Here is a 24,792-nt window from a genome sequence, read left to right as displayed (position 1 = left end):
AAAATTGCACTCCTTCCGTTGGCAGCAGATAACCGTGCCTTTCGCGTTGCTGAACACTACTCTTGTAAAGTTTGAAAATGTCTGGAATTAATATTGAGTTGTAATTTTTACACTACTGGCCATTGAAATTGCTGCATCACGAAGATGACGTGCTACAGACGCTAAATTTAACCGACAGGAAGAAGATGCTCTGATATGCAAATGATTAGCTTTTCAGAGCATTCACACAAGGTGGGCGCCGGTGGCGACACCTACAACGTGCTGACATGAGGAAAGTTTCCAACCGATTTCTCATACGCAAACAGCAGTTGACCGGCGATGCCTGGTTAAACGTTGTTGTGATGCCCCGTGTAAGGAGGAAAAATGCGGATAATAACGTTTCCGACTTTGATAAAGGTTGGATTTTAGCCTATCGCGATTGCGGTTTATCGTATCGCGACATTGCTGCCCACGTTGTCGAGATCCAATGATTGTTAGCTGAATATGGAATCGGTGGGTTCAGGAGGGGAATACGGAACGCCGTGCTGGATCCCAACAGCCTCGTATCACTAGCAGTTCTGATGACAGGCATCTTATCCGCATGGCTGTAACGGATCGTGCAGCCACGTCTCGATCCCTGAGTCAACAGATGGGGACGTTTGCAAGACGACAAACATCTGCATGACAGTTCAACGATGTTTGCAGCAGCATGGACTATCAGCTCGGAGACCATGGCAATGGTTACCCTTGGCGCTGCATCACAGACACGAGCACCTGCGATGGTGTACTCAACGACGAACCTGGGTGCACGAATGGCAAAACGTCATTTTTTCAGATGAAACCAGGTTCTGTTTACAGCACCATGATGGTCGCATCCGTGTTTGGCGACATCGCTGTGAAGACACATTGGAAGCGTGTATTGGTAATCGCCATACTGGCGTATGAGCCGGTGTGATGGTATGGGGTGCCATTGGTTACACGTCGCGGTCACCTCTTGTTCGGATTAACGGCACTTTAAACAGTGGACGTTATATTTCAGATGCGTTACGACCCGTGGCTCTACCCTTCATTCGATCCCTGCGAAACCCTACATTTCAGTAGGATAATGCACGAACGCATGTTGTAGGTCCTGTACGGGCCTTTCTGGGTACAGAAAATGTTCCACTGCTGCCCTGGCCAGCACATTCTCCAGATCTCTCACCAATTGAAAACGTCTGGCCAATGGTGGACGAGCAGCTGGCTCGTCACAATACGCCAGTCACTACTCTTGATGAACTGTGGTATCGTGCTGAAGCTGCATGGGCAGCTGTACCTGTACACGCCATCCAAGCTCTGTTTGACTCAATGCTCAGGCGTATCAAGGCCGTTATTACGGCCAGAGGTGGTTGTTCTGGGTACTGATTTCTCAGGATCTATGCACCCAAATTGCGAGAAATCACATGTCAGTTCTAGTATAATATATATGTCCAATGAATACCCGTTTATCATCTGCATTTCTTCTTGGTGTAGCAATTTTAATGGCCACTAGTGTATTATATTGTATTTTAATGGTGTCTCTGATAGACAAGTAAAAATAAAGTTATAAAAAACATAGTCCCTGACAAAAATTTTTGACATTAGAGACCATTTATACAGAAGAAAGTTTAGCTTGCTAATTACATCAGTGCAATTAAAGAGAACTGCTACAATGCGCTACGATTGGCCTGTATGCATACATATATTGTGTGTCTGAAATCCTGGTATGTCCGCAATGGTACCAGCAGCGACGGCAATTCCAACAACCTGAGGAAGAAATGCAACACTTGAGGTCAAGTGACCTGCGTTGCCAGGCCAAAGGGCCACCTCGGTCGGTCCATCCATTTCCAAAGGCGGCTCTCAGACGATTCCTCACACCAATGCTAAAATGTCTAGGGGACCATCGTGCTGGAAGTACAAAAAAATTGGTTCAAATGGCTCTGAGCACTATGGGACTTAACTTCTGAGGTCATCAGTCCCCTAGAACTTAGAACTACTTAAACCAAACTCACCTAAGGACATCACACACATCCATGCCCGAGGCAGGATTCCAACCTGCGACCGTAGAGGTTTCGCGGTTCGACTGTAGCGCCTAGAACCGCACGGGCGCTCCGGCTGGCCTGAAAGTACATCATTTGTCTAACATTCAGGGGAACATCCTCCAGTATATATGGCAACACACGTTCCACGAAAATGCGATATCTCCTTCCGTTGACGCGGAATGGAAGAATGTTTGATGCAATCACCGAGAATTCCGGCCGGAGCATTAACACAGAATTGCTGTTGATAAACAGGATCTCGTGGATTGACATGTTTAGCCAAACATGCGAACAGTGGATATTGAAACAGCCATCACGAGTGAACAAGGCCTCGTCGGTGTACATGGTCTCGGTCAAAAGTAAACTTTGCAGGGCAGTCTGTTGTAAAAACCATCGTCCGAGCTGCAAGCATTAGGGAAAATTTTCGGTTGCTAGTGCGACCACACGCTGAAGACCAAAACATTCTACATAAGGTTACGACTGAGGGTAAATGATGGGAATAGCACGTCGTGCATTTGCCGATGGAGTACCTTCACCATGTCGCAGATTCTCGTCTTCCATTTCGGGAGTTTGTACTGTTGCACTGTTCGATTCCAAACTATATCACGGATACTTGCACGAGAAGTGCCTTTTCCACGTAGCAGGCGATGCAGATGCCCAAATTTTTGGTGTTGTGAAACCAGTCGTTATGGAATCCACAGCCGATGCTCTCACTGCAATTCGTCCTTTTTCCATTCACAGACGGGATGCGTGTCAGCCATTTTAGCATGCGGAAACCGCTCCATGCTCACTGTTGTTGTAACAAGGCGGTAATGATCGTTGAGTCCGCAGCTCGTGGTCGTGCGGTAGCGTTCTCGCTTCCCACGCCCGGGGTCCCGGGTTCGATTCCCGGCGGGGTCAGGGATTTTCTCTGCCTCGTGATGACTGGGTGTTGTGTGATGTCCTTAGGTTAGTTAGGTTTAAGTAGTTCTAAGTTCTAGGGGACTGATGACCATAGATGTTAAGTCCCATAGTACTCAGAGCAATTCGGTAATGATTGTGATTGATTTTGTGTGTTCACAAGACATCAAAATTGTTATCACAATGCGGTGATGTTTGCGAATGAATCGGTGTTTTTCCAAGCAAACCTCAGAGCAATTTTGAATGGCAGTATGGATTCCCGGTCATCGACACAACAGCTCATGCCAGCATCACAAACAAAATGCCCATTAACTTAACAAGCTGATTTCAAAAACCACGTACTCCGCATCGAAACACATTTGTTTTGATGTTCTTTACATCCTGTACTAATCTGAACGAATAGTTACGGAACACCCTGTATACAGTCTTGTGAAAAAAGAGTGAAGATTTACATAACACATCTTACTGTCGCAAGGCTATGCCTCAGTAGTTCTTCAACTTCCCCTGTGTCGTATTTGAATAAGTTGATTCTCACTATCTCAGTATAGGTTGCGGATTCCAGTACAGGGAATATTGCTATGAAGTTCTTCTGTAGAAGTAGATAGCACATCAGTATATTCTTGCAATGTCGACATTCAGATTCCGTGCCAGCCCACATCGCGTCTGAACTGTGGAGACACACACTTAGTTCGCTGCTATATGCCGCATTCTGAAGCTCCTTACACAAAGCGCTCATTATTTGCGGCTTAGAGCGCTGTGTGCTTCGCATCATTGCCCAAATTTCTCGTCTGTCCTTTGTTTTAGGTCTCGTTCACCAGTGCCGAGCTGTCCGCAGTGTCATGAATAGATCCTGTCAATAAGACGAAGACTCTATACCACTTTGGAGGTTAAACATGTGTAAAATCAAGTTATATTTTACGAGGCGAAAAAGTCAGCCATGACGTAAAATGAAAGTATTACTTCGTTCGTAATACATTGTTTGTCAAGAGATGCAACTGATTAGGTAATACAAATAAAAACATCTATTTGCACTTGTCAGCTGTTTTTTAAAAATTCTCTGGGCGTGTCTGTGGTCATATCATCATCATCATCATCATCTTCATCATCATGTGGATATCGTTTCCTTACGTCATACGACGTATTTGTCGTAGATGTGTGACTTCTGATAGACAGACAACCATCGTGTGACATCGCTTTATGGCAAACTAACATCGCTCCTGTTTTCCACAAGTATTTTCTAAGATGTAAAAAAAAAAATAATTAATCTTCAAGAGGGTGATGGTACGCCACAGAAATTCAAAGAAATAGCTACTGCATTATTTTTTGTGTGCATCACAGTGATTCAATTTATTTTAAAAGGTATATTCAGTCGACAGAATAAAACTGTACAGTGCAGTATTACCACCGCACAGTTGAGCGTCTCACAAACCAAACATCATCATCAACAGTATTACCGCTTTTGCCTGTTGGCTTTCTTATATAGCTTAACGTGCAGCATGCTGGACTGAGAGACAGAGAGCCGAGCAGGACCAGGGTCAGATCTATATAGCGAATCAACCATCGTTGGTTTGGTATAGTGAGGAACCTGAGTGTGGTTTCCATATTCCTTTTTAGGTAAAACCTGCCTCAGAAAATACGCGACACGGACCGTTAAAATATGATACAGTAAAAAGTTTATACGTGTCACAAAAAGATAGTGCATAAGACTTTTCTTCATTGTGTTAACTGACGACCGTTTCGGTGGAGGAATAACATGTACCCAGGAAGTTAAAATAAATTAAATTTGTCGAAAATTTACCAGTATAGTTTGTCAATAAACAAACACCTCCTGACGTAGTAGTGCTGTTATTTCACAAGGAGGCTACGACGTTCAGATCAAGGATTTACTTCAAACTGTACACTTTTGGTAGTCCCAAGGGGAATATAATACGTAAGTATCAAAGCGCACTACTTAGGCGATTCCGAGAAAATAGCAAGGGAAGTTCTACAAGTCAATAATACAGGGGTGCCTTGCGACCTAGTGCACTAGACGGTGGGGGTCGTGTGATTAGTGTTCCGGCTCCGGAATCGGTAAATCGCTTGATGAAGTCCTGCTCACAATTTTAATTAATATTGTTTTCAACGCTAGTCACATCACTTCGTACATATTATATTTGAAAGCTAATATGATAAAGACACACGTGCATTTGCATGAATAATTGCATGAACTTTTATTGAACATCTAATGTCTTTTCGTTGTTTACGAGTTTTTATTATTACAACAAATATTATGCGACTTTTATTTCTATAGGAAAGTGAAAAGTTTTACTGAGTGCCTTAAGACTGGTTGACAACGAAAGAGAGCATTTGCTTCTCGTGAAGATACTATTAAATTACATTTAATTATGCATCGCCAATTTTCGGATGCGATATTTACGAAAACGTACAACATCGACGAACATGAATCGAGTGGTACCGACACTTGGAAAATGGAATGGTGTTCTACGATCTTCAACGATGAAAGCAGATTGTTCCTGCACGTACTACATAGACCTAGTTAGTGCTGTTTCGTAGAGTGCGTTTGTCCAAGACATACTGGCCCCACCGCAGGCCTTAGTAAGTTACAACTCTCGTTCACCTTTTGTATTCCCCGAGGGATGCTAACGAGCGCTCGGTACATGCAGGATGTCGTAGTTCCCTTCTTTTGTCGTTCTTGTAACGGGAAGGTATTTGCTGCTCCAACAGGTTAATGATCACCCACACACTACCCGTGAAACTCAACGTCCTCTGCAAGATGTGCAGCAACTTCTCTGTGCAGCAGACTGTCTTCAGTCGAGGACGTGTGGAATACCACGGCACCAGAAGTGACTCGTGTGACTCGTCAACCAGCAACTCTTACAGAACTATGTCAACAGTTACAGGAGGCGTGACGTAACGTATATGAACATAAAGTGTGCAGTCAACTGGCTGCCAGAGTTAGCATTTCCATTGCCTCCGGTGGAGGCTACACAACGTACTAATATGACAAATGATAATTAAATCAAGATCCTACGCTGTCGACAGGCGTTGATATACATCAACGGGAACAGCTCAAAATGTTTCCTCCGACCGGGACTCGAACCCGGGATCTCCTGCTTACATGGCAGACGCTCTATCCATCTGCGCCACCAAGGGCACAGAGGATAGTGCGACTGCAGGGATTTATCCCTTGCACGCTCCCCATGAGACCCACATTCTCAACTTAATGTCCACACACCACATTGATAGTGCCCCTGCCTATTACACTCATTACTCGCGGCAGACAGTAGTACTAACTCCAATAAGAGTTCGGGAAATATATAGTGCTTCCGCACAGAAGGAGGTCAATGGCCGGTTAGCCTTCACTATATGAAGATAGTATCTGTTCTTTAGGACAAGTCCGAAAGAACAGATACCATCTACATATATTAATATGAGTGTTTCCCATGGGTGGATACCTGGTACCGCTTTTGATATTCATCTGCAAACCTAATCACTTCATGTACTCACATTAACAGAATGTTCCGTCGGTTCTTGGTAGAACAACAGTATAACAAATGAAAAGCACAAATTTGCTCACAGTCCAGATCTCATCCTAAATGATCAGACACAGCTCAACACTTCCCCTCTCCTAAACTTCTTATAATCATCTTTGTTGTTCATTACTTCCCACACTCTCTCTTCCTACATACTCCCATTTTCCTGCATTCATTAAGTTATGTTTCGTTGAAGTTGTCTTTGTATTCCACATAGACCGTAGTTTCAATAGTTAAGGCTTTCTTTTAACTGGTAAATGTATTACTGTCCATGTTTAACACCCCTGGTAGTTGTCTCATCAAATACTGTTCATATTTTACTTTCCTCATTTATTTAATGAAAACTGGTACACACCCACTGCTTAGATTATAATGTTAATGTTAAAATGCAGTACCATCACACTCTCAAACTGTAGGTTCCCTCAAACATCTCCATTTTCCTGCATTTATTTATTTATGTTTATCTAATTGATATTCCTTATGTATTCTGCATTTACATTGATAACTGTCTCTTCTTATAATAGGTTGTGTATCACTCTCCATGTTTCACACCTCATGATGCAGCATTGTCTAGTACTAATTTGGTTTTATTTTATTAGTTTTGTTTATTAATAGAAACTGTTATGTAGGCATGCTATTCCTATTTTGTGCTAAAGGTTTTACTGTCTACTCCATTGTTATTTATGTACTGTTCAGTTTTTACTTTTTCATTGCAAAGATGTTACTGTATGTTTCTATTCAGTCTAGATGTGTTACTTCTCTTCCATGTTGTCTGCTAACATTTAATTTCTTTAGTGATAATACTCAGTAAATGTCTGAAGATGGCCTTGTAAGCCGAAAACCGGTTAACAATAAAAGTAATATTGTAGAACAAAAGCAAATTGGTGCTTTTCATTTATTACTTCATGTACCCCCTACGCACTGTTTCAACAATGAATCTTGAGTGAACTGGAAACTTCTAAAAGGGTGCACTATTTCTTTTTCTAAGAGAGTATGTTCTGGCGTCACTTGCTAATATTAAACGATCCACATTTAACAGCTGCTCGCTTCTCCAATTCGCTAACTTCGTGGCTGTATGTAAAGTATCTATAAGACAAAAATCTTCTGTAGATTTATCCAAACATGTGGCTTCCAAAGATGCAGTGCAAGTATCAAAGGTGGTTGCAAAACGTTAAAAGTCCACTGTTCCCTTATTTACCCCTCAGACGATCTGTTTCTTTGTGCAAAACTTCATTACCATCTCGAACTTTAGCTATCTCGCTCAGATAATGCTGAATCCCCTCCTGGGTTGTCACCTCCTCTCCAACAGAAATTCTTCTTATCACTTCCAGTACAAGTGTACCATCTAGTTAAACAGAAAAGGGAAAACCATAACTTAGCAGGTAACAAAACTTGGTGTCGGTACTTATCTGAATTTATGCTGCATCCTCGTAATTTCTTCCCTTCATTGGTCCAACGCCAAAGCCTCCAATAGTTTTTCTGTCACCAATTAGCCCATAATGGGGTCCACCAGGAAGATGTAGGCGAGTGGCTCTGCTGGAGGTGGGTCGAGGTGCAGACGATGCAGCCCATCTGTTGCCAAAACTCTTTATTAACAATAATAAATTAACGCAGAGAAGCGTAGTTGCAGCTGACAGACAGGTGGCAGCAAGTAATGTCCCTCAGGCCCGAGCTCGCCGTCACAGAAGCGCCGGCAGTGTGATATCGGACAATGGATGGACCAGCGACGAACCGCCTAGTAGTTATGGCTGGGCAGGCTTGTCCAGCAAGAGTACTCGAGGGGAATGACGAATACGGGACTGCAGAGGACTGCAGCCTGGAGAGATGCCATGTGTGGTGGCCCAGCTACATCGATGATAATGGACTGGACGTGGTGGTTTAAATACCGCTAGTCAGGGCTGAGTTGCAGAAGAGCCGCGTTTCTGTGTCGCTTGGAAGCATCTGGAACATAAGCCAATGACCGGGGCACAGCTGGTGCCATGTGGCAGTTGGTCACTCCCCAGATTCAGCCAACGCCTCCAGAAGTGTACATTATGGAAATGGAGGCTTCTGCTGATGTTGCTCTGTAGACAGGAGCGTTGACCACCATTCAAACTGTAGCCATGGCCTGATTATGAATCTGTATTGCGTTCCACATGACGATACAGTTTTAATACATTCATTGACACTATCACATGATTTAGACTTCTGTAGCCGGTATTTACATTTGCGACGTTGGGTTATAGCCATTAGGGTCCTTTTAGGTTTATGTGCCTCAATTTGTCAAAACGAAACCCTTATACGATCGCTTGATTGTCAGTTTGCCTATCAGACTTTCTGTCTTCTGTACGACTGTTCTTTCGTCGGTAACGGTAGACGTATCAAGTTCAAATTTATTTCAAGTACTGAGGCCTATGGTCCCTCGTAAATGTACAAATTTTAAGCTTCTAAGGCCCTAGTAACAATAGATATTGGGATTCATGTCGCCTATGTTGATACTGGGCAACTCACTCATCAAAACCTATAGGTTTCTGTTCACATGCAATCACAAACATTGGGAAAAACCAGCGTCTTACGGTACAAGTAAAGCAAAAAGTCCAAAAATTGTAGATTTGTTATTATATCACACGGTAAAACATTTTTGCCATCTTTTATCCATCTGCCTGTCTTTCCATGTTTTGAGACCCATTTTGTCTGTAACAGGTGGGCGTATTAAGGTCAAAAAATATGACGCATACTAGAGTCTGCTGTCCTTCGACGGTGTAAAATATTTAAGCTTATGAGTCAATGCGATCAAAATATTCGGTCATTTATCTCACATATTTTGATACTTGCTAACTCACTCGTCGAAACCTACAGGCTACTTCCAGTTGACCTAAAATAATGACATTTAGCAAGAAGCAAGGTTGGACAGTAAAAGTAAAATAAAAGATATGAAACTTTCTAAACTGTAATTACGTCACATAAAAAACACATTCTGGCATTCGAACATACATCCCGTTCACTACCCGTCAAAGCATAATGGGCGAACATTACAAAATGGTTCAAATGGCTCTGAGCACTATGGGACTTAACTGCTGAGGTCAGCAGTCCCCTAGAACTTAGAACTACTTAAACCTAACTAACCTAAGTACATCACACACATCCATGCCCGAGTCAGGATTCGAACCTGCGACCGCAAGTTCGCGCGGTTCCAGACTGTTGCGCCTAGAACCACACGACCACGCGAACATTACAGCATTAAAACATACAATGTAGGTTGTAGTCACGTTTTAGTAGGTAAACAATTTTTTTATCACATATTCTCTCTCTGCATATATAAACTGAAGATCCCTGCTCACTTCACCTGCCGGAGTGGCCGAGCGGTTCTAGCCGCTACAGTCTGGAACCACGCGACCGCTACGGTCGCAGGTTCGAATCCTGCCTCGGGCATGGATGTGTGTGATGGCCTTAGGTTAGTTAGGTTTAAGTAGTTCTAAGTTCTAGGGGACTGATGACCTCCGATGTTATGTCCCATAGTGCTCAGAGCCATTTGAACCAAACTATTTATCGTCCATGTTTCACTTCCATACATGGCTACACTCCATATAAATACTTTCAGAAACGACTTCCTGACATTTAAATCTATACTCGATGCTAACAACTTCCTCTTTTCAGAAACGCTTTCCTTGCCATTGCCAGTCTACATTTTATATCCTCTCTACTTCGACCATCATCAGTTAATTTGCTCCCCAAATAGAAAAACTCCTTTACTACATTAAGTGTCTCATTTCCTAATCTAATTCCCTCAACATCACCAGACTTAATTCGACTACATTCCATTATCCTCGTTTTGCTTTTGTTGCTGTTCATCTTATATCCTCCTTTCAAGACACTGTCCATTTCGTTCAACTGCTCATCCAAGTGCTTTGCTGTCTCTGATAGAATTACAATGTCGTCGACGAACCTCAAAGTTTTTGTTTCTCCTCCATGGATTTTAATACCTACTCCGAATTTTTCTTTTGTTTCCCTTACTGCTTGCTCAATATACAGATTGAATAACATCGGGGCGAGGCTACAACCCTGTCTCACTCCTTTCCCAACCACTGCTTCCCTTTCATGCCCCTCGACTCTTATAATTGCCATCTGGTTCCTGTACAAATTGTAAATAGCCTTTCGCTCCCTGTATTTTACCCCTGCCACCTTTAGAATTTGAAAGAGACTATTCCAGTCAACATTGTCAAAAGCTTTCTCTAAATCTACGAATGCTAGAAACGTAGGTTTGATTTTCCTTAATCTTTCTTCTAAGATACGTCGTAAGGTCAGTATTGCCTCACGCATTCCAATATTTCTACGGAATCCAATCTGGTCTTCCCCGAGGTCGGCTTCTACCAGTTTTTCCATTCGTCTGTAAAGAATTCGAGTTAGTATGTTGCAGCCGTGGCTTATTAAACTAACAGTTCGGTAATTGTCACATCTGTCAACACCTGCTTTCTTTGGGATTGGAATTATTATATTCTTCTTGAAGTCTCAGGGTATTTCGCCTGTCTCGTACATCTTGCTCACCAGATGGTAGAGTTTTGTCAGGACTGGCTCTCCCAACGCCGTCAGTAGTTCTAATGGAATGCTGTCCAGTCCCGGGGCCCTGTTTCGACTCAGGTCTTTCAGTGCTCTGTCAAACTTTTCATGCAGTATCGTATATCCCATTTCATCATCATCTACATCCTCTTCCATTTCCATAATATTGTCCTCTAGTACATCGCCCTTGTATAGACCATCTTTATATTCCGTCCACCTTTCTGCTTTCCCTTCCTTGCTTAGAACTGGGTGTCCATCTGAGCTCTTGATATTCATACAAGTGGCTCTCTTTTCTCCAAAGGTCTCTCTAATTTTCCTGTAGGCAGTATCTACCTGGCCCTAGTGAGATAAGCCTCTACATCCTTACATTTGTCCTCTAGCCATCCCTAATTAGCCATTTTGCACTTCCTGTGGATCACATTTTTGAGACGTTTGAATTCCTTTTTGCCTGCATCACTTACTGCATTTTTGTACTTTCTCCACTCATCAATTAAATTCAGTGTTTCTTTTGTCACCCAAGGATTTCTACTAGCCCTCGTCTTTTTACCTACTTGATCCTCTGCTGGCTTCACTATCTCATCCCTCAAAGATACCCATTCTTCTTCTACTGTATTTCTTTCCCTCATTCTTGTCAATTGTTCCCTTATGCTCTCCCTGAAACTCTGTACAACCTCTGATTTAGTGAGCTTATCCAGGTCCCATCTCCTTAAATTTCCACCTCTTTGCAGTTTCTTCAGTTTTAATTTACAGTTCATAACCAACAGATTGTGGTCAGAGTCCACATCTGCCCCTGGAAATGTCTTACAATTTAAAACCTGGTTCCTAAATCTCTGTCTTACCATTATACACTCCTGGAAATGGAAAAAAGAACACATTGACACCGGTGTGTCAGACCCACCATACTTGCTCCGGACACTGCGAGAGGGCTGTACAAGCAATGATCACACGCACGGCACAGCGGACACACCAGGAACCGCGGTGTTGGCCGTCGAATGGCGCTAGCTGCGCAGCATTTGTGCACCGCCGCCGTCAGTATCAGCCAGTTTGCCGTGGCATACGGAGCTCCATCGCAGTCTTTAACACTGGTAGCATGCCGCGACAGCGTGGACGTGAACCGTATGTGCAGTTGACGGACTTTGAGCGAGGGCGTATAGTGGGCACGCGGGAGGCCGGGTGGACGTACCGCCGAATTGCTCAACACGTGGGGCGTGAGGTCTCCACAGTACATCGATGTTGTCGCCAGTGGTCGGCGGAAGGTGCACGTGCCCGTCGACCTGAGACCGGACCGCAGCGACGCACGGATGTACGCCAAGACCGTAGGATCCTACGCAGTGCCGTAGGGGACCGCACCGCCACTTCCCAGCAAATTAGGGACACTGTTGCTCCTGGGGTATCGGCGAGGACCATTCGCAACCGTCTCCATGAAGCTGGGCTACGGTCCCGCACACCGTTAGGCCGTCTTCCGCTCACGCCCCAACATCGTGCAGCCCGCCTCCAGTGGTGTCGCGACAGGCGTGAATGGAGGGACGAATGGAGACGTGTCGTCTTCTGCAATGAGAGTCGCTTCTGCCTTGGTGCCAATGATGGTCGTATGCGTGTTTGGCGCCGTGCAGGTGAGCGCCACAATCAGGACTGCATACGACCGAGGCACACAGGGCCAACACCCGGCATCATGGTGTGGGGAGCGATCTCCTACACTGGCCATACACCACTGGTGATCGTCGAGGGGACACTGAATAGTGCACGGTACATCCAAACCGTCATCGAACCCATCGTTCTACCATTCCTAGACCGGCAAGGGAACTTGCTGTTCCAACAGGACAATGCACGTCCGCATGTATCCCGTGCCACCCAACGTGCTCTAGAAGGTGTAAGTCAACTACCCTGGCCAGCAAGATCTCCGGATCTGTCCCCCATTGAGCATGTTTGGGACTGGATGAAGCGTCGTTTCACGCGGTCTGCACGTCCAGCACGAACGCTGGTCCAACTGAGGCGCCAGGTGGAAATGGCATGGCAAGCCGTTCCACAGGACTACATCCAGCATCTCTACGATCGTCTCCATGGGAGAATAGCAGCCTGCATTGCTGCGAAAGGTGGATATACACTGTACTAGTGCCGACATTGTGCATGCTCTGTTGCCTGTGTCTATGTGCCTGTGGTTCTGTCAGTGTGATCATGTGATGTATCTGACCCCAGGAATGTGTCAATAAAGTTTCCCCTTCCTGGGACAATGAATTCACGGTGTTCTTATTTCAGTTTCCAGGAGTGTATAATCTATCCAAAACCTGTCAGTATCTCCAGGCTTCTTCCATGTATACAATCTTCGTTTATGACTCTTGAACCAAGTGTTAACTATGACTACGTTATGCTCTGCGCAAAATTCTACCAGACGGCTTCCTCTTTCATTTCTTACCCCAATCCGTATTCACCTACTATGTTTCCTTCTTTCCCTTTTCCTACACTCGAATGCCAGTCACCCATAACTATTAAATTTTCGTCTCCCTTCACTATCTGAATAATTTCTTTTATCTCATCATACATTTCATAAATTTCTTCATCATCTGCAGATCTAGCTGGCATATAAACTTGTACTACTGTAGTGGGCTTCGTGTCTATCTTGGCCATAAGAATGCGTTCACTATGCTGTTTGTAGTAGCTTACCCACACTCCTATTTTTTTATTCCTTATTAAACCTACTTCTGCATTATCCCTATTTGATTTTGTATTTACGACCCTGTACTCATATGACCAAAAGTCTTGTTTCTCCTGCCACCGAACTTCACTAATTCCCACTATATCTAACTTCAGCTTATCCATTTCCCTTTTTAAATTTTCTAACCTACCTGCCCGATTAAGGGATCTGACATTCCACGCTTTGATCCGTAGACCGCCAGTTTTCTTTATTGTGATAACGATGTCCTCTTGAGTAGTCCCCGCCCGGAGATCCGAATGGGAGAGTACTTTACCTCCGGAATATTTTACCCAAGAGGACAACGTTATCATTTAACAGTACAGTAAAGCTGCATGCCCTCGGGAAAAATTACGGCTGTAGTTTCCCCTTGCATTCAGCCGTTCGCAGTACCAGCACAGCAAGGCCGTTTTGGTTAGTGCTGCAAGGCCAGATCATTCAATCATCCACACTGTTGCCCCTGCAACTACTGAAAAGGCTGCTGCCCCTCTTCAGGAACCACACGTTTGTCTGGCCTCTCAACAGATACCCCTCCGTTGTGGTTGCACCTACGGTACGGCCATCTGTATCGCTGAGGCACGCTAGCCTCCCCACCAACGGCAAGGTCCATGGTTCATGGGGGTGGAATGACTATATATAAATGAATGACTATATATAAATGAATGACTATATATAAATGAATGACTATATATAAATGAATGACTATATATAAATGAATGACTATATATAAATGAATGACTATATATAAATGAATGACTATATATAAATGAATGACTATATATAAAGGATGACTATATATTTACATAATTAACTTTGCACGGAACCCTCAGTGCACGAGTCCTACGCGTAACTGACCAATGTTTTTAATACTTATCAATCTCCGGAATCACTGTTAGAAACCTTTGAGAGGAGGGTACCAATTCCAGAATTTGCCTCACAACGAAGGGAGAACTCACAAAAATCTTCGTCAGAACCAGGAGATGGAAACTATTTTTAACTTTATTGGGGATAATACATTTCAGTAAGAAAATTCTAATGCCTAGTTTGTTAATAGGTGTAATTGTATTGCTATAAACAGAGTAATATTGATGCACAACATGTGGGTATTAAGCTCGGGCCAGACCTATGTACAATGGAAATTCTCAGATACGAGAAAGATGCTAATATTCAAACCAAAACTTGTTTATTACTGTAGATTGAGATGTCCTCATTATGGGCGTTTCGTGTCCAGCAAAACAATAGTACAGATACTCTCTGCTGAACCAAATCTGTTGATCGACTTTGGGAATGGAACAGCGACTAGTCGAATATTTAACAAAGAAACTCACCAAACAGCAGTGCAATTGAAAAGTTATTTTATTTTATTTTCGCTGCCAGTTTCGGCAATTGACTATTCCATCTTCGTGCCCCTTATCCACCTCTCAAAAATAATCTATATTGGTATACTGGGCCGATATGTTTCTCTCTGTCATAAATTCTCGAGTGCTTCCTTCGAACACGTGACTAACTGCTCTCTTCTTCTATGAAAGCACTTGAGAATCCGCGATATTGAGAAACAGATTATTTTTGAGAGGTGCGTATTGGGCCTGAAGATCGAATAATTAATTGGCGAAACTGACAGCGAAAATAAAAGAAATTATCTTCTCAATTGCACGGTTGTTTGGTGAGTTTCTTTGTTAAATAGTACAGTTATTTTAACGCCCAATGCCTTCAAAAAGTTAAGTACATAGAGAGGGACGAAGTAACGAAATGAAAGGTCGTGGTTTTTGAGAGATGTGTGATATTACTTCACTGATAACAAAATCGATTCAAAGGTACTAATAAATTGGCAGTATGACGTTTCACCCACTGTAGCCTCGATGTACGTACTGATTTGGTGCAAAGGGCGTCATAAAGCTGTTGCAGCCTCTGCTGAAAGTAGCTGGTTTAAGGCTTTTGTAACCGGTACATTATATCGCGGATGCTGAAACGGGGACTTTGTTGATGTCCGAGCTGGTGCTATACACGTTCCATCAGGGACAGATCTGGGGATCAAACCCCTAGAAACGTGCCATATGTGGACGAGCATTTTCCTGATGGAAAGTGGCTCTACCATACTGCCGTATGAGGGGCAACACATGTTGATCCAGGACGTCCATGATGTAACATTGTGCCGCCAGAGTGCCCTCTATCACTACCAACCGTGACCTGGAGCCATACACGATGGCTCCTCACAGCTTGACACCAGGAGTAACATTGCTGCGCCCCTCCAGAACAATGAAAGACTGGAACGTCTCCCTGTGTCAACGTCATACTTGCCTGTAATGGTCATCCAAGATAGTACAGCACCGCTATTCATCACTGAACACAATGCAACGTTGTTCACCAGCAGTCCATGCTTCCAGTGACGGCGCCTCTCCAAATGTAAACGTATGTCTTCTGGTGTTAATGGAAGCCAGCGCACTCTCGATTCATTTCATAAGAGAGGGCACAAATGATGACAGACCACAAGCAAAGGCTAGTGGAGATTCGCGCGTCTGTGAAAATATCAATGCGCGAAGCACACAACAACTACCGCCGTCATACTTTAGCAAAAGGTCCGGCAGAGAACCCGAGAAAATTCTGGTCCTACGTAAAAGCACTTAGCGAGTCTATGGCTTCCATTCAGTTCCTTGTTGACCAATCTGGCGTGATGGTTGAAGATAGCAAAACGAAAACTGAAGTTTTAAATTTCGCGTTCAAGAAATCGCTCACGCAGGAAACTGTAAAAACATACCGTTTTTTGACCATGGACTCCTGTATCGACAACATAGTAATAAGGATCCCTGACATAGAGAAAAAAGCAAAGATTTGAAAGAAAATAAGTGACCAGGTCCGAATGGAATCCCAATTTGGTTTTGCAAAGAGCATTCTACAGCATTTGTCCCTTAGCTACCTTGCATTTACCGTACATCACTCGACCTGCACAAAGTTCCAATTGGCTAGAAAAGAAGATAGGTGACTCCTGTATATAAGAAGGGTAAAAGAACGGACACTTAGATTTGCAGCAGAATCCTTGAACATACTCTCAGTTCGACCATACTAAATATTTATAAACGTAGGCATCTGCAGGCATTGTCACAGTCAACAATACTTTTCTGGGGTGCTGCCTTTCCTCGACCTGGAAGTTTGCAGAAAGCCTGATGTTAAACTGAGCCATAGAGTACACAGGAAGCCAATCAGTACTGACAGGTACCTGGATGCCTCCTCCCATCACCATCCTACGCAGAAGAAATGCGCCCTGCACACTTTAACCAAGAGGAATCAGAGGATCAGCGACAGTGAACACCTGAAGGATTAACTACAAAACGTCAAGTCCATTTTTGGCGCCAATGGTTATGGGATGAGACTAACAGCTAAAAGAATATGGCGACAAATAATGGAGGCAATGGAGGTGAGCAGAAAGAAGCATAAAATATCGCTCTACTATCATATGTTCAAGGTGTCACTGAACGGGTGGGCAAAATGCTCCGCCGACCAAGCATCAAGCCGATTTTCCGAAGCAGCAACACAATAGAAGATGTTTATCGCACAAGGAAAGATGCATTTGACGAAGTACGTGCTGCTGGAGCTTACGAAATTAGATTAAAAGCGGTGGCTCGTTTTTCTTTATTTTACAGGTTTCTATTCCTTGCTGTAGGGGCTGTGATTTTTGATATTTTTTGTCTAAACCAGCAAGGCAAAACAGAGGACACTACTTCCACCACATCAAGTGTATTTAGTGCTCACGTACTTACACTGATCCGTGAACATTTCCTAGTTTGTCAATGGGGAATAGTTGCATATGATTACTGCTGTTATCGGTGCCATGGGTGCAATGGTCGTGCCAGGCACGCGATATTGAACCTTCATACTATCATTAGTGGCGCGAGACCTGCACGACCTTTAGCAACCGTTATAGTTCTGCATTATTCTGTTACACTAGGGGTGAGTTCACGTAATGAAAGAGAGAGAATGCAAGATTAACGGACTCATCTATTAAACAGTTAAGAATCGAACAATAATACAACCAAATGGGGGTCGGGGGAAGAAGGATTCGATTTCAGCAGCCTGCCCCAACGTGCGTTCGTAACAAGCCACGATAGCAGGAGGAAAGGAATTTTAGTAACGATCGCAGTATTATAAAATAGGATCTCATGTAGTAAAGGAAGGGGTTGAGGGTGTGCAACGACCACCACCAGGAATTATCCAAAGACTAAGAAGATGCTACTGTGCGTGAATCGCTAGGTAGCCTCCCGTACTAAAGCAATGAAACCCGCAAGACGCGAAACTATTCACAATGACCTATCAGGTTCCCTCTGGCCCGCAGGGCGCGAATCCACAGTGCACTTTGGCGCTCATGCTTACCGAACTTCATCTCCTGAAAGCGGCATCTCCGGTCTCCGGCACGGTCACACTAGGACAGAGCTGCTGGCCCTTTGTCCACCACCGATCCGCGGGCGCGCACCTGTACTGGCCAATCATAGGGCCGGAATTTCACAGGGAGGCGACCTCGCGACGTTAAAATTGAGCAGAAATAGCGGTTACAAGGTTGGTAAGGCAGGTTGGGGAACTGAGGAGAAACTTTGGCCACTACTGAATGTTCAAACGACACCACGTGCTACCCTGGCGATCGGAAAAGGGATGGGAAATGGGAAGCCATCATGGCTGCCAGGAAGACTGCTGCCCTTGCCCATAAATAAAGAAAATTTCTAGCGCCAAGCTCCTCTCACAGATCAGTGTGAGACAAGCTGTAAAAATCGTCAAATAAATCAGGCAACCCATAGAAATATAGAAAATTAGAAATATATAATACGAGCACTGAATGGTGGATGAAGTACACGTCTTTCAAGGTGCGAATGTGGAGTAGTGTATGCAGGCAAGACGGGGTGACCCATCAGCACACAGATATCTGAACGCGAAAGAGATATCAGACTAAGACGACACACCAAGTCAGTCGTGGCAGAACATCAGGCAGAGAGCAGCAAACAGATTGACTTTGGTGAAGCTCGCGTACTGGCGGAACAGCCTCTTACTTTCAGGAGGAAGATTAGTGGCGACCCGGCAACATGAACAGAAGATACGGGTACCGACTTCCGACGTCTTGGCTGCCAATAATAACAGCGTTAGGGGACGACAGCTCACTTGAATGAGCGCACACAGGGAGACCGCAATGGCCGCAGGTACACAGAGTATTGACCGGCGCTTGAAAGGAGGAAAACAACGACCCGTCACAGCTGTCACCTGGTTATCCATTCGCCGATTACCACCAGTCACAAGCAGCAATGGAAACACTAATCATAAGGTCTAGTTTTCACCGATGAAAAGAAATAATAAAAACACAAAGGACTTCTAACCCCCCACCCCCCGCTCTTCATGCTTAACACCTATCAGATTTAGATAACAGCCACGTATGCAGTTTTATAAGAAACAAAGGTTTCTCATTCAGCCATAAACTAAATCAATCTGGAAATAATAACTTGCAACAGTGACCGAAATGTCGGTAGTCTTACATATTGACAATGCGGTACCAAACCCAAAATAATTTATTGACTATAATAAATATTCTTGAGACTGAGAAGCTTATGTCCACGAGTCACAGTGAGTTTAGAAAGCATAGCTCGTGCGAAACTCAGCTTGCGCTTTTGTCGCTCGACATACTGAGAACAACAGATGAAGGGCAACAGCCAGGTTCCATATTTCTGGATTTAGGGAAAGCATTTGACACAGTGCACCACTGCAGGCTCTTAACAAAGGTACAAGCATTTGGAATAAGTTCACAGATACGTGAGTGACTCGCAGACTTCTTGAGTAATAGAACCTACTATGTTGTCCTCGACGGCGAGTGTTCATGAGAGACAAGAGTATCGTCAGGAGTGTCTCAGGGCAGAACGATAGGACAGCTTTTTTTCTCTACATACATAAACGATTTGGCGGACAGGGTGGGCAGCAATCTGCGGTTGTTTGCTGATGATGCTGAACTGTACGGCAAGGTATCGAAGTTGAGTGACTCTATGTAGATACAAGATGAGTTAGACAAAATTTCTAGTTCGTATGACGAATGGCAACTAGGTCTAAATGTAGGAAAATGTAAATTGATGCGACTAGCACGAAAAACAAAACTGTAATGTTCGGATACAGCATTTGGTGTATTGCTTAATAAAGTCACGTCGTTTACATGTATGAACGTAACGTTGCAAAGCAACATCAAATGGGACGACCGTGTGAGGACTGTTGTAGTGAAGGCGAATGGTAGATTTCGGTTTATTGGGCGAATTTTAGTTTAGTGTGGTTCATTTGTAAAGGAGACCGTATACAGGGCGCTAGTGCGACCTATTCTTCAATACTCCTCGAGTGTTTGGGATCCGTACCTGGTCACTCCGAAGGAGGACACCGAAGCGATACACAGACGAGCTGCTAGATTTGTTACCGGTAGGATCGAACAATACGTGTTATGGAGATGTTTTAGGAACTCAAATGAGAAACCCTGGAGGGTAGGCGAAAAAATGGTTCAAATGGCTCTGAGCACTATGGAACTTAACATCTGTGGTCATCAGTCCCCTAGAACTTAGAACTACTGAAACCTAACTAACCTAAGGACGTCACACACATCCATGCCCGAGGCAGGATTCGAACCTGCGACCGTAGCAGTCTTGCGGTTCCGGTCTGCAGCGCCTACAACCGCACGGCCACCGCAGCCGACAGGGTAGGCGACGTTCGTTCCTAGTTCATCTGCTGCTAGTCTCTGAAATATGAGTGAAGGATGTCACAGAATTCTGTGGAGAATTCTTTATTCATTCTCAGTTGGCAGGTGTAGACGTGAAAGAGTTGAGATGAACTCGATTCACAATACAGCGGCCGGTTGGAGTGGCCGAGCGGTTCTTGGCGCTGCAGTCTGGAACCGCGCCACCGCTACGGTAGCAGGTTCGAATCCTGCCTCGGGCATGGATGTGTGTAATGTCCTTAGGTTAGTTAGGTTTAAGTAGTTCTAAGTTCTAGGGGACTGATGATGACCTCAGAAGTTGAGTCCCGTAGTGCTCAGAGCCATTTGAACCAAAATACAGCGACACTCCCTCGTGTTGATCACAAACGTGGTAGACCGAAAGCTTGACGACGTGTATAGCTGGGCTCTCGATCCATGCAGTTTGACATCGGCCACTATCTGATATGGGCGCTTAACAGACCTGGATATCACACCATTAGACCAGCCGGCCAAACGGAGACCAGCAATTAGCTCCCACTGAAACTCTATCGAGTACTGATAACGTCGTTTCGCATGAATACGTGGAATGTGCGTGCCGTTGACAGTGTTCACAACATCTAACGTGGTTCACATTCCTTATGTACCCTAACTGGCCATACAAAAACAAGAATCACGAACAATCCTCGTGAATACTGATGGCCGTTTTATCTGTCACGGAAATTTGTAATTGTAATCGTTTACATATCCACGATGGAGAGTTCGTGTATGAAGTTAGATTGACATCAGACAGTGCCTTCTGGGTGCTTCGCTTTCATTGTCAGACACCCTATTAGCACACAATTATTCAGTACTGTGTGCTCTAAATGTTATCCACGTATTTCGATCTAGTGTATCATCATCGTAAGCAGCAGGTATTCTCGTTACCAACTGTATATTGTGAAGCCAGTCACAGGTCGTTGTCCTTCTTTCGAATTGCGGTATACATTTTGGTAGTCTTACTTCCTCCGTTCTTCTAACACGTGCGAAATACTACAATTTTCTTTTATCTACTCAGTGACATGTTCTTTCTTTTCTTATCAATTATCTCTAACACTTCATTGTTCCTTACATTATTTCTTTTCTTAACATTCCTGTTGATGTCCTCCAAAATCTATAATACCTACGACCTCTTAATATACACTCCTGGAAATGGAAAAAAGAACACATTGACACCGGTGTGTCAGACCCACCATACTTGCTCCGGACACTGCGAGAGGGCTGTACAAGCAATGATCACACGCACGGCACAGCGGACACACCAGGAACCGCGGTGTTGGCCGTCGAATGGCGCTAGCTGCGCAGCATTTGTGCACCGCCGCCGTCAGTGTCAGCCAGTTTGCCGTGGCATACGGAGCTCCATCGCAGTCTTTAACGCTGGTAGCATGCCGCGACAGCGTGGACGTGAACCGTATGTGCAGTTGACGGACTTTGAGCGAGGGCATATAGTGGGCATGCGGGAGGCCGGGTGGACGTTCCGCCGAATTGCTCAACACGTGGGGCGTGAGGTCTCCACAGTACATCGATGTTGTCGCCAGTGGTCGGCGGAAGGTGCACGTGCCCGTCGACCTGGGACCCGACCGCAGCGATGCACGGATGCACGCCAAGACCGTAGGATCCTACGTAGTGCCGTAGGGGACCGCACCGCCACTTCCCAGCAAATTAGGGACACTGTTGCTCCTGGGGTATCGGCGAGGACCATTCGCAACCGTCTCCATGAAGCTGGGCTACGGTCCCGCACACCGTTAGGCCGTCTTCCGCTCACGCCCCAACATCGTGCAGCCCGCCTCCAGTGGTGTCACGACAGGCGTGAATGGAGGGACGAATGGAGACGTGTCGTCTTCAGCGATGAGAGTCGCTTCTGCCTTGGTGCCAATGATGGTCGTATGCGTGTTTGGCGCCGTGCAGGTGAGCGCCACAATCAGGACTGCATACGACCGAGGCACACAGGGCCAACACCCGGCATCATGGTGTGGGGAGCGATCTCCTACACTGGCCGTACACCACTGGTGATCGTCGAGGGAACACTGAATAGTGCACGGTACATCCAAACCGTCATCGAACCCATCGTTCTACCATTCCTAGACCGGCAAGGGAACTTGCTGTTCCAAAGGGACAATGCACGTCCGCATGTATCCCGTGCCACCCAACGTGCTCTAGAAGGTGTAAGTCAACTACCCTGGCCAGCAAGATCTCCGGATCTGTCCCCCATTGAGCATGTTTGGGACTGGATGAAGCGTCGTCTCACGCGGTCTGCACGTCCAGCACGAACGCTGGTCCAACTGAGGCTCCAGGTGGAAATGGCATGGCAAGCCGTTCCACAGGACTACATCCAGCATCTCTACGATCGTCTCCATGGGAGAATAGCAGCCTGCATTGCTGCGAAAGGTGGATATACACTGTACTAGTGCCGACATTGTGCATGCTCTGTTGCCTGTGTGTATGTGCCTGTGGTTCTGTCAGTGTGATCATGTGATGTATCTGACCCCAGGAATGTGTCAATAAAGTTTCCCCTTCCTGGGACAATGAATTCACGGTGTTCTTATTTCATTTTCCAGGAGTGTATTTCTGATTATTTGTACATGTCTTTGTTCCATAGAAGATTATCTGATATCGAAACTGCTGAATTTGCTGATTGCAACCGAACAATGGTTTAATTCTGATGTCATGTGACAGCTTCTACGGATAGCGTAGTTGTGCCTACGTGTGTTATGGTGTTTCTATAGCAGAAGAATAGGTAATATTTGCTTGTTTTAGCGGTAACTGCGACTACATGTCTAATTTCCTCGAAATTTTATTAAAGTTGTTTTTTAATTTATTTGGCCTCTCGGTACGCAGGCCACGTTGGCCGAGCGTTTCTAGGTGCTTCAGTCCGGAACCGCGCCACTGCTACGGTCGCAAGTTCGAATCCTGCCTCGGGCATGGATGTGTGTGATGTCCTTAGGTTATTTAGGTTTAAAAACTTGTAAGTTCTAGGGGACTGATGACCTCAGATGTTAAGTCCCATAGTGCTCAGAGCTATTTTTGAACCTCTCGGTGCATCTAACCATACTAATGGTTGTACGATGAGGATTCTTTAGTATCAGGGAATCTAAAATGGTAAGAGAGTCTCTCGCAACAGACGAAACGTTAGATCCTTAAAGATGCGTTTGAAGTCGAGCTCGTACTCATAAATTCATTACACCCAAGTCTCCACAGGTGTGTGTGTATTGCTTTTATAAGACGTAAAGTGTTGTTGTTAGCAAGGACCTAAATATTCATTTCCAACCACACTTCCTTTACGCAAAATAGTCATTTTAATATTCTGAAACATCTTTACAATTTCAATCCTAAACTTCAGTCTCACTCTATATGCACACGACAGAGCAGTATCAACACACTTTTTTGTACTACATATTAAACTAACAGTTCGAAACCGAGGTCATACGGAAATACAAGCTACGTGTAATACAGTTAAGAGAAGCGTGCCACACCACAGACGTTCATGGACGTTCACACTAATCCTATAGTCATAAATTTCATGCCATAGATATGACTTTATCCAATATTGCGACTGGGAACCAAAAGTACACTGTACTACGGTGAGACCGTATTTTATTCATTTCATCTTTCTATTCTGTGGCTACGTCAGTTGGAGTCCGAAACTGAATATGCATTAGCTTTATGCTACCAAGTTCATATGCGTGTAGTGGTCTTTCCAAATCTGACAATGAATAATTGATCGCCAAGCGGCATAAAACACTCTTAGCGGAGGCGGTATTTCTGGTATAACGTCAGCTGTAATCATTCATATTTCATCGGGCAATAAAAATTTTAATGCATCCATTTGCGCGTTGGCACGGCGTTCCAGGGATGCACTCCCGACCGGAGGGTGGAAGAGGAAATAACGACTGGGAGGCAGGAAGCGCGGAAGGAACGGGCTGCCAATAAGGGAAGCGGGAGCGCTGCTCCATTCCGGATCAATTGTCCTGGATCGACGGCTCGTCGGGAAGCGTACTTCAATAACAGCCACAGCCTCTAATAATGGCACGTCACCGGTGCACGATTTTTGAGAGTCATATCTTACTATATTGCAATACAGACGTAATGTCACGGAAGTGATTGTCAGTTCAGGGGCTTTTGTATGATTTTCTCGGTATGAAAAAAAGTCACTCAGGAGTGATATTTTTAAATTCGTCAGTCCCTGGGTTTTCGTAGTGAAATACTGTGGATTCGAGAGTCACTTCAAATGTTACTCACAGAAAACGCTCTAAATAGGAAGCAATCAAAAGGCAAAAGAAGAGCTGTTCGGACTACCACGTGTATTAACAACTGCTGCACAGGTTCCCTTGTGATTAACTGATCTGATATGAAAACAAAAACAGA

This window comes from Schistocerca serialis, chromosome 8, assembly GCF_023864345.2.
Source record: "Schistocerca serialis cubense isolate TAMUIC-IGC-003099 chromosome 8, iqSchSeri2.2, whole genome shotgun sequence".
Lineage (NCBI taxonomy): Eukaryota > Metazoa > Arthropoda > Insecta > Orthoptera > Acrididae > Schistocerca > Schistocerca serialis.
Note: the sequence above shows the minus strand (reverse complement) of the source record.